A 10,990-nucleotide genomic window follows, 5' to 3' on the forward strand; every position below is an offset into this window, starting at 1 on the left:
TTGAAATCAAGTCTTACTCAAGCATATATGATAAGCAGGACCTAAATCAAATGCAGGTATAAAGGATCTTGGGAAATGTTTTGCTCTCTGCTGCCTCTGCAGAGCAGAGAAGACTACAGAAGGCAATGGGAGCAAAAATTGGGAGTCATTCTACCACATCCCATCCACAATACAGAGATAACTAGAAGTGTTTCTAAAAAGTTTCTTAAGCGTGGAGAGTAAAGATAGAGATCTTATATGTCTTTTAATATCTTAGAGTAGTGAAATGCATAACCATTAGAATCACCTGAGGAGACTTATAATAGAGTCCAAAGATATCCAGAGGGATTTTGATACAGGTGATCTGGGGTGAAGCTGAGCTTTGTACTGAAAAACAAATTTTTAGTTTGAAATTCTATGTGTTAGTGCATTCGGTGCCTTATGATTTATAAAATAAATAGTATATTCTAATCTCTTAAAATCACATTAATTAATTTGGATTCTGATACTCCTTCAATGCAAAATGCAAGGTGACACCCAGAGAACAGTGATGCCACTAGTTTCTTGACCCTCCAATTTCAGAAGTGGTGTGTAGGAGTTCCCATCGTGGCTCAGAGGAAATGAATCTGACTAGCATCCATGAGGATGCAGGTTTGATCCCTGGCTTCACTTAGTGGGTTAAGGATCCAGTGTTGCCTTGAGCTGTGGTGTAGGTCTCAGACACGGCGTTGCTGTGGCTGTAGGCCTGCAGCTACAGCTCTGATTGGGCCCCTAGCCTGGGAACCTACATGTGCTACTGGTGTGGACCTAAAAAAAAAGAAAAAGAAATAGTGTGTAACATATCAAGGATGGCTCCACATTTAAAATTATGTGTATTACACATGAAACTTATGCCATGCTGAAGGTCAATTATATCTTAATGAAACTGGAAAGAAAAAAAACTTAAAAAATAACATGTCACGTGACACTCAATAAGGAAGAAACATGATCCAACTATCCTAAGAATGAAATATATTAAACCAATGCTAACATGTAAAATTCTGTGTTGTAATGGAGACTATAATAAGTCATAATACGAATTTCCAGGATTCATAAAATTAAGGAGCTCTCTATTAATTTATATGGAAATATCTCTGTAGACATTGAGAAGTCTTCTCCCAAGAGAGCATCTGGTCTACCTGGGCCTTCTCATGAATATTTTCATATTCACTTCCCAGAAGAAACAGAATTCCTAAATAATGTGTTCTATATAAATTTTAAGTCTTTACAACACACAATTTTCAAGACAAGTTTTTGGAAAAGCTCTTGATATATTTGATCAGTAGCATCATTATAAATTATTCATGGGCCATTGAGATGGTATTTTTCATCCAATAGCTAATTGGAAAGCATAGTAGTATAAGCATATCTTTGAAAGCTAGTGATATAAAATAAAAATAAAATGAAATGGGTATTAATTTTTTTTCATTTCCAAAGCAACTTGTTAAGCTGAAATTCTCAGCTGAGAACATTATTATGATTGTGTTATTTTTGTTATTGTTGTTAGGCACTTAGGAATAGGTTGACAATGGTTAGTACCCATCAGTTTGTTGAAGAGTGAGTCTCCACTTGAGATGTTCAGAAAATGCCAAAGTAACATAAATTTTCTGCTCTTCATGTTAATTTAATATCTATTTAGAAATATTTAAAATCCTGAAAATAACATTTGTAGATAAAAATAAATATAAAGGAGTTCCCGTCGTGGCTCAGTGGTTAATGAATCTGACTAGGAACCACGAGGTTGTGGGTTCGATCCCTGGTCTTGCTCAGTGGGTTAAGGATCCGGCGCTGCCGTGAGCTGTGGTGTAGGTTGCAGACGTGGCTCAGATCCCATGTTGCTGTGGCTCTGGCATAGGTTGGTGGCTACAGCTCTGATTAGACCCCTAGCCTAGGAACCTCCATATGCTGCAGGAGCGGCCTAAGAAATGGCAAAAAGACATGAAAGAAAGAAAGAAAGGAAAGAAAGAAAGAAAGAAAGAAAGAAAGAAAGAAAGAAAGAAAGAAAGAAAGAAAGAAAGAAAGAAAGAAAGCATTCTGTAGAGAAATTATAGTAAATTGAGGTGTTCCTGGAACTCAAATACATTTACTGATACCATAATTTACTTTGTATGTTATTTTGTATGTTTCTGCATCCAAGCCATATCTGCCACCTACGCCACAGCTTGAGGCAACACTGGATCCTTAACTCACTGAAGGAGGCCGAGGATCAAACTTTCATCCTCATGGACACTATGTCATTTTCTTAACTCACTGAGCCACAATGCAAACTACAAGATTTCATTTTTTATGACTAACATTCCATTGCATATGTGTGTATTGTGCGTATGTGTGTCACATCTTCTTTATACATTCATCTGTCAGTGAACACTGAGATTGTTTCCATAACTTGGCTATTGTAAATAATGCTGTAATAAACACTGGTGTGTATATATCTTTTCAAATTAGTATTTTTGTTTTCTTTGGGTAAGTAACCAGAAGTGAAATTGCTGGGTTGTATAACCATTCTATTTTCAATTTTTTGAGGAACATCATACCATTTTTCATAGTAGTTGTACTAACTTACAATCCCACCAACAGTTGGTTCCCTTTCTCCACATCCTTACCAACACTTTAATTTATTGTTTTTTTTATGGTAGCCATTATGACAGGTGTGAGTGAGTAGCTCACTGTGATTTGATTTGCATTTCCCTGATAATTAATGATTTTTGAGCAGCTTTTCATGTGTCTGTTGGTTATTCACATGTCTTCTTGGGAAAATGTCTAGGTCCTCAGACTATTTTTATTATTTTATTTTATTTTATTTTATCGTTTTTTAGGACTGCACTCGTGGCATATGGAAGTTCCCAGGCTAGGGTTTGAACCAGAGCTAAAGTTCCTGGCCTACGCCACAACCACAGTGATGTGAGATCTAGCTCTGTCTTCAACCTACATCACAGCTTATGGCAATGCTAGATCCTTGACCCACAGAGTGAGGCAGGGGATTGAACCTGCACCTCATGGATAATAGTTGGACTCATTACCACTGAGCCCCAATGGGAACTTCCTGATCATGCAATTTTTATTCTTCAGTATGTTAATGTGGTGTATTACAGTTGGTTGATACATGGGTATTGAACCACCATTGCCTCCTTGGAATAAGGCAATGACTTTCAATTCATAAGAGATACACACACACACACACACACACACACGCGCGCGCGCGCACACACACATCCTTTACTGAGGGAGAGCATCCTTAGTGTGGAAAGAGGATATTTTCAAAATTGCCATTGTTTTGGTTTAACAAATTAAAGGAAAGCATGCAGTTTTTATCAAAGAGGGAATGGATGATAAAATGGTGAACTAATGTTTCAGTTCAAGATCTGGGGATACTCCAGGAAAGGATAGTCTTTCTGTCTCTTGACTATCTTTTCAAAGTGTTAACAGGTCAGAATTAAGTTAAAATTTATAAATTTTTGGAGTTCCTGCTGTGGTGCAGAGAGTTAAGAATCTGACTGCAGTAGCTCAGGTCACTAAGAAGTGCAGGTTATAATTTTTTTCAGAAAAGATTGAGTCATTAATATATGCAATTTTTCCATTTAGAGACCATAAGATTTTAGCTCCAATTATTCCTTCAGTATTGTGTTTATCTCTTGCATATAAAGTTTGTGTTCTCGATCCTTGAGTCTCTTTAAGATACCCTTTAGTGGCAAAAGTAATTAAACAAAAACGAAACGAAGCAAAACTCCATAACTCAGGGATTATCAGTTTTAATCTTAAATCTGTTCAAATCCAGCATTTAGATAAATTAATATAAATCTTTGGCTGCCCTATATTAAAAGCCTATTACGAGAAGATTTTCTTTTTTGGCTTTGCAAGATTACTGTCTGAGTTCACAACACAGGGTTTCTTCCACTGGCTATATATTTATCCTTAAATTATCCTACCTCCATTTTCTCATTTCTTTCATTTTGTAATTTTCAACATATCCATTTTGGTTGGTATAATATAACAATATGTAACATAATAATATAACAATAAAGTGACTTTATTTAATGTAAATAATATTAACAATATAATGTTATAACAAATTAAGATATTTGCTCTTTTCACAAATGAGCCACTCATAAGAACAAAAAATGGCTGTTCAATTGACCAATTTAATAGTTAATGTATATTACTCCTTAGCCATATTTTCATAGTCAGAAATGAAATGAGTTATAGCTAATAAGCCAGAAATGGCTATAAATGAAATGTTAAAAAATGTCAATTAATCCAAAAGAAGGTAGAAACAGAGGGAAAAAAAAGGAAAAAAGAAAAGATAGGATTAAATAACTAGAAAACAAAGAGCAAGATTACATAACTTTTTTAAAGTCAAAAGTATATGCTGTCTTCAAGAAATTTTATTTTAAATAGAAATTTGCATACATTAAAAGTGAAAAATGATAGAAAAAATATCATGCAAGCACTAATCATAAGAAAGCTGAATGGTGTTGTTTTTATAAGACAAAGTAGACCAGAACAAGGAAACTTATAAGGAATAAAGAGGGACATTTTATAAGTTTGAAAGAGTAAATTACTCAAGTACTCTTTCTTGCAAAAAAACATAAGTAATGAAAATGTTAGTAATCAATTCTATATTGATTAGTTTGTTGGGTACTTGGGTGTGTACATTTGTCAAAACTATCAAACTGTACACTTTAAATGAACATATTTGTTGTATGCAAATTTATCTTAATAAAGTTAAAAAAGAAAAAGAAAAAAATGACATTTACCAAATACAACAGAAGTGGGCTAGAGTTGTATTGAATCACAATGATTCAGAACGTATGCTCTTTGGCTTGAATAAGAGGAGCTAAGTAGAGCCTCTACTCCTTACCATGTATAAAATCAACTAAATTAACTTTTCTGCACTTCAGTTCTTCTTCAAAATGGTCACTGTCATAACTGAATGGTTGTTGTAAGGATTAAATGAGTTAATACAAATAAAATGCTTAGAATAGTGTCACAATAAGTACTCAGTAGATGTTTGGCTGCTGTCAAGATTCTGTATCCTCTGCTTAACCCTGATTAACAGTAGAAGCTTCTAACAATTTATCACATTACTTCAACACATCAAAAGGAGAAAAATAAGAGCAGAAGAAGAAGAAAGAAAAACTAGCTCTTTATTACAAATCAGTTTTCATCCCTGGAATTAATGAGAATTACTTTGCCTGTCTAGATTTTTAGCTTGAGCAATGACAAATGTCTTTCTGTATTTGATTTGCATAGTTGGCACACACCCTGTGGGGAAGGATGGCAGCCAAATACAATTTAGAGTTGCTGCCAGGAACTCTTGTTACTTGATTTGGAAACTCTCAGGAGGAACCTCTGAGCTCTGTCCTGTCACACTTTACACATAGGGTGTAGTTAGTATATTTGAATAAATTAATGAATGGGAAGGCATGGGATTCATTCTGAGTTTGTGACACTAGTGGCCCTGCTTTATAGCTTTACAAAAGAACATCCAAGAAGAGAACAAAATATGATGGCGGTCCCAAAGGAGACCGTTTCTTTAATAAACTTTTTAAAGCACTGTGTAACTCTACGGTTTCCACTATAAGATTTAGGAGCAGCCTTGATAATTGCTCTCCTAATGAGCAATGATCTGTAAATGTTTTTTATTTTGTACCCCATGAATAAAAATGTTTATCCACCTCATATTTGTAGATTTATTCATAACTCATGTGCATACATTGCCATAATAACATAGCATGTATATTATAACACATAAAATATAAATGAGAATGAGATGAAGACAAAAATAAATAATATTTTTGTATATTATCTTGCTAATTATACATGGCTTCATATTACAGCTAGCTACTAGTTTGAGGCCAAATATACACTTAGGGTTGAGTGGTTGAGTATTACTTTCAGTAATAATGGACATAAATTCATATTTAAAGGGCTCTTATAATTTTGAACTTCCTTGGCCAAATTTATTTTTGTTAAAGCTATTTTTATGCTCCAAATGTATACCCTAGAATGCAGCTGACAAAAAGCTTGCACTAGAAGTAGAATACATATTAGCACTCTTTTTTTGTTGTTAGGTTGTATGTTCTTAGCCTTATTTTAAATCCTCAGTTTTTGAAATACATTTCCCCAATCTTTTTGTCTCATTTTAAATAAAACTAGATAATGTAATTTATGAATTTGCTTAATTGGGTCCATATACAAAACTGTACAGCATAGTAAACTGAAATGGGATGAATAATTACTGTCTGTTATGTCCTCTTTTCTCAGGACACTGCATGCATGACAAGTGACTGATGTGTGCCAGAGTAAAGGACAAATGTCAATCCATATACATATCCTGCTAAAGAATAATTTGTATCTAATTTTATATAAAATTAAATGAGTGGGGGCATTAGTATTTTCTTCTGGTCCCTTTATAGAGCATCTTGCTGACTCACTGGGATGCATGTAGCCTTTTTGGGCAGCCTGTCAGGAAAGAAGGCCCTTCAGCCACATGAGGAGAGAAACCTCAAGGATAGTGGGTATGAATTCACAGTCCAGACCTACATATAATAAAGTATATTTTTGTTCTTCTGTAACTGAGCTTGGTTACTAACTTAGGTCTCATTTTTGCCGAAGAACAGAAAATTTTATATGGTCACTTTTTTGAAACTTAGTAAAAGTTGCGATACTGAGACATTTTAGGTTTTCACTAAGTCAGTTCAAGGGTTTCCTCCTCCTTCTCCATGAGGTTTCATCTAAGACATGAAGACAGGGGATGAGACGAAAGGGCAAGAGGCCAGGGCCAGAAAGAGGTTGCTGTGGTAGCATCAGAGCATCAGATCCTCAAGCATTTTCTTTGGACACTGGCGGAGTTCACCCCAGGGCATCAGATGCTGAGGTTTCTTGTCCCACAGGAGAGAAAGGGCAGTGTCAAGGAAGATGACAAGATTTTGTCTGGAGCAAATCATTGAATCATAATTCCACTTAATACTTTGAGGAAACCCCAGGAGAAGTTTAGTAGGGGTAAATCAGCACTTCTCGTTTGGAAATGTTAAGTTTAAGATGTCCATTATAGAAGTTCCCATTGTGGCTCAGTGGTAACAAATGCACCCAATCCATGAGAATGCAGGTTTGATTCCTGGCCTCGCTCAATGGGTTAAGGATCCGGCATTGCTGTGAGCTGTGGTGTAGGTGGAAGATGCTGCTCAGATCCCAAGTTGCTGCAGCAACTTCCATATGCAGTGGGTGTGGCCCCTAAAAAATTAAAAAAAAAATGTCCATTATGTATTCAGGCAGATATCAAGCAGACTTTTGAATATGGCCCCCTGGAACTCAGAGGAAAACTTTATGGTAAAGATACATATTTTGGAGTCACTGGAAGCATATGGTTGATCTTTAAAAACATGGGGCTGAATTGGATCATTAACGTCAGGTTCCAAGGAGTGAACATGTGCAGTGCAGAGAAAGGATTCAAAGACTGAGCCTTACCACCTCTCCATTGATAAACAGGAAGAGTAGAAGTGTCCAGACACAGAATCTAAGAAAAAGTGGCCATTAGGTGGGAAGCAAACATGGGTAATGTTATGGATCAGAAGCCAAAAGAAGAAGCACTTCAAGGGAAGTGACTGTCACATGAGGATGAGATACTGGCAGAGATGAAGCCAGAGCTGATCTTCAGATTGGGTAACACGAAGACCATTGGTGCCTCTGACAGGAGTGATGAGAATGGGTTCCAGAGCAACCAAGAAAGGAATTGGATGTAATCAGTACAAACAGGCCTTTGGAAAAGTTTTTCGTAAGAGGAACTCATAAATTGGGGAAGTGGCTGGAAGGTTATGTGAAGTCATGGAAAGTCCTTGTTTGTTTGTTTAAAGGGGAATATTATAGCATGTTGGGAGTGAGAGTTGTGCAGTCGATAAGGGAATGACTGTAGGAACAGAGCACTTAGGTGGGCAAGACAATGCAGGATCCAGGACATAATTTAAAGTTTGGGGTTAGATGCAACTAGAATGCAGACCATATCTCTACAGATGCCTGCATATTGGTGAACAAGCTCATGGAGAGAGGAAGTCTTTTCTAATTACTTTTATTATTTCATTGAGATTAGATACAACTTTATTAGTAGAATAAAGAGGAAATAGTGTTTGAGGAGCAGAAATGTATGAGAGAGATGCATCAGAGAATAGGGGAAGGAATTTACCCAGGAAATGTGTTTAAAGGTGTAGAAAGGAGTTCTCATCGTGGCTCAGAGGTAATGAACCTGATTAACATCCATGAGGATGCGACTTCAATCCCTGACCTTGCTCAGTGCGTTAAGGATCTGGTGTTGCTGTGAGCTGTGGTGTAGTTTGCAGATATGGCTCAGATCCAGTGTTGCTATGCTGTGGCATAGGTCAGCAGCTATGGCTCCAATTTGACTCCTAGCCTGGGAACTTCAATATGTCATGGGTGCAGCCCTAAAAAGACAACAATAGCGGGCTGCCCCAAGGGGGTAGCATTGTTGCTGGGGGACTGGCAGATTAGAGAGGGAAAGAGGAGAAAAGCAAACGGCCATTTCTTCACAGCCCCAGAGGGTGCCTGCTTCCCTGCTGAAGCATTCCAGGATCTCGAGGCAATCTTGCAGGCCGTATTTAAACTGGCGCAATACAACTTCAGGCATATATAACGTTAACAGAAAAGGTCTGAAAAACACTAGGCAATAGAAGTGTGAAGCATATTAAGCAAGATGAATGTCTCGGGAGGCAGTTGTGGAAGCCCTGGTTCTGCAGGGATCTTTGGGCAAAACTAAAGAAGTATGATAAAGAAGCACAAGGTTTACAAGTAAAAGTAAACAAACAGTAAAAGGAATGAATTTTAGATGCACAGAGACTGGAAGAATTCTTCACCAAAAATCAACAGCTGAGAGAGCAACAAAAAGTCCTTCATGAAACCATTAAAGTTTTAGAAGATGGATTAAGAGCAGGATTATGCGATCGCTGTGCAGTAACTGAAGAACATATGCAGAAGAAACAGCAAGAGTTTGAAAATATCTGGCAGCAGAATCTTAAACTTATCCCAGAGCTTATGAATGAAAAGAATACTCTATAAAGAAAATAAAAGACTTTCTGAACAGCTGCAGCAGAAAATTGAGAATGATCAGCCACATCAAGTAACTGATCTTGAATCTGAGGAAGACATTATTCCAGATTCACCAATAACAGCTTTTTCATTTCCTGGTGCTAACCAGCTACAAAGAAAGGAGAACCTTCATGTCTTATATGTGGAACAAACACAGACCAATGTGGAGCACTCTGGGTGTGCAAATGACTTGAGAAAAGTTCTGGTCTTCCACTCATCCACAACATAAACCTAACAAAGGTGAAATTCTAGTGGCCGACACTTGTGATCAGAGTCAGGCTCCAGTAGCTAAAACACATGGAACAAGCAGTTGTCCTGGTGATAATTTAGCTACAGTTGTTGCTGAAACACTTGGACTTAGTGTTCAAGAAGAATCTGAATCTCGAGGCTCCAGGAGCCCTCTTGGTGATAAGCTCTACCACTGTCTGGAAGGAGATCACAAGAAACAACCTTTTGAGAACCTATTTCACGAAGAAATAGTGAAAATAGTTGAAGATTTTCAGATTCGATTTCAAAGGCTCCTCCTCAAGAAGAACTGACTACTCGGGGGTCATCTCCTGTATTTGGAGCTGCCTCTAGTATGAAAAGTAGTTTAGGTTTGAATACAAGTTTGCCGCCTTCTCTTTTAGAGAGTGGGAAGAAAAACCACCTGAAAACAATGCCTTGGAGAAACCTAGATCAAAATCTGAAGATAGTACCCTTTCACACATCATAATCTTGGGTCTGAAGTGAACAAGATCACTAACCTGTCATCTAACAAGCCAATGCTTATAAGTAAAAATGTAAGTGAACCTGTAAGTGAACAGAATGATATTGATCACATTAAAGATACTGTTACCGATAAACACGTTGTACCCCTGACATCATTAGGAGGCAGAACCAAGAGGAAGAAAATTGAGGAAGAAAATGAAGATGAAGTAAGCTGCCCCCAAGCCTCTTTTGATAAAGAAAATGCTTTCCTTTTTCCACTGGGTAATCAGTCTTCCATGAACGGAGATTATGTGATGGATAAACCTCTGGATCTGTCTGATCGATTTTCAGCTATTCACCGTCAAGAGAAAAGCCAAGGAAGTGAGACCTCTAAAATCATATTTAGGCAAGAGACTCTCTTTGAGGCTCTGAAGCCTGTTCCAAAAGGCTCTTCATCAAACCGTAAGGCCTTGAGTGGGAGCTGTGGGTTAGCCAAAGATTTTCCTATTTACAGGAGTCTCTTCTCCAGTCCCTGCAAAAATCTCCAGATAAAACACTGGTACACGTAAAAGAAGAAAATCCAGTCTTTAAAATCCCTCTATAGAACATGTGCTTCGAAGGATGCTATGCACATACAGAAGAGGGGTGTTAGGGGAAACAACCCTGTGGAAGAATTGGAGACAACAAGGAAGAGAGTCACTTCACTTCCAGGCTCAGTGGGAGGACAAGGGTCACCATTGTTCAGGGGAAGACAGAATTCAGAGCAAGGTGTGAAGGAAAAATCTAGATATGAGGATGAAGTATATAAGGATTTGCTGATGATGGACTGTGAATTCCTGCAGGCTGCTACGATGGAGTTTTAGGGGGCTGGCGGGGAGCTACGCTAGAGCCTGAAATGGTATGAGCTACGAAAGATGACACGGAGAGTAAGGCTATTCGTAATGATGGACTCCTGGAGGAATTTAGTGTCGGCCCTCTTTGCAGCCTTCATGGAAATGGTATCATTTACTATCCATGGTGGTAAAAAGTGGGAGGGGTGGGGAGCAGTGGTGGTCTCAGCAGAGGCACTGAGCACTCTTCAGTCTGCCTCAGAGCCTGCTATAGGCAAAGTCAAAGTTCGACACCGTAAAACTTTGTACAAAATGACATTGTAAACCAAAGTGCAACAGGATAATGTATTTTGTAC

General features: G+C 37.7%; 1 pseudogene; it reads left to right on the forward strand.

The window, feature by feature from the left end:
* Nucleotides 1-8,722: 8,722 nt before the first annotated feature.
* Nucleotides 8,723-10,408, forward strand: LOC100738404 (DNA endonuclease RBBP8 pseudogene; annotated as a pseudogene).
* Nucleotides 10,409-10,990: the final 582 nt, after the last annotated feature.

Source organism: Sus scrofa, chromosome 1, assembly GCF_054392235.1.
Source record: "Sus scrofa isolate SSC_HxYL_T2T_F1_AM1 chromosome 1, Sscrofa_HxYL_maternal_Yorkshire_Landrace_v2.0, whole genome shotgun sequence".
Classification (NCBI taxonomy): Eukaryota; Metazoa; Chordata; class Mammalia; order Artiodactyla; family Suidae; genus Sus; species Sus scrofa.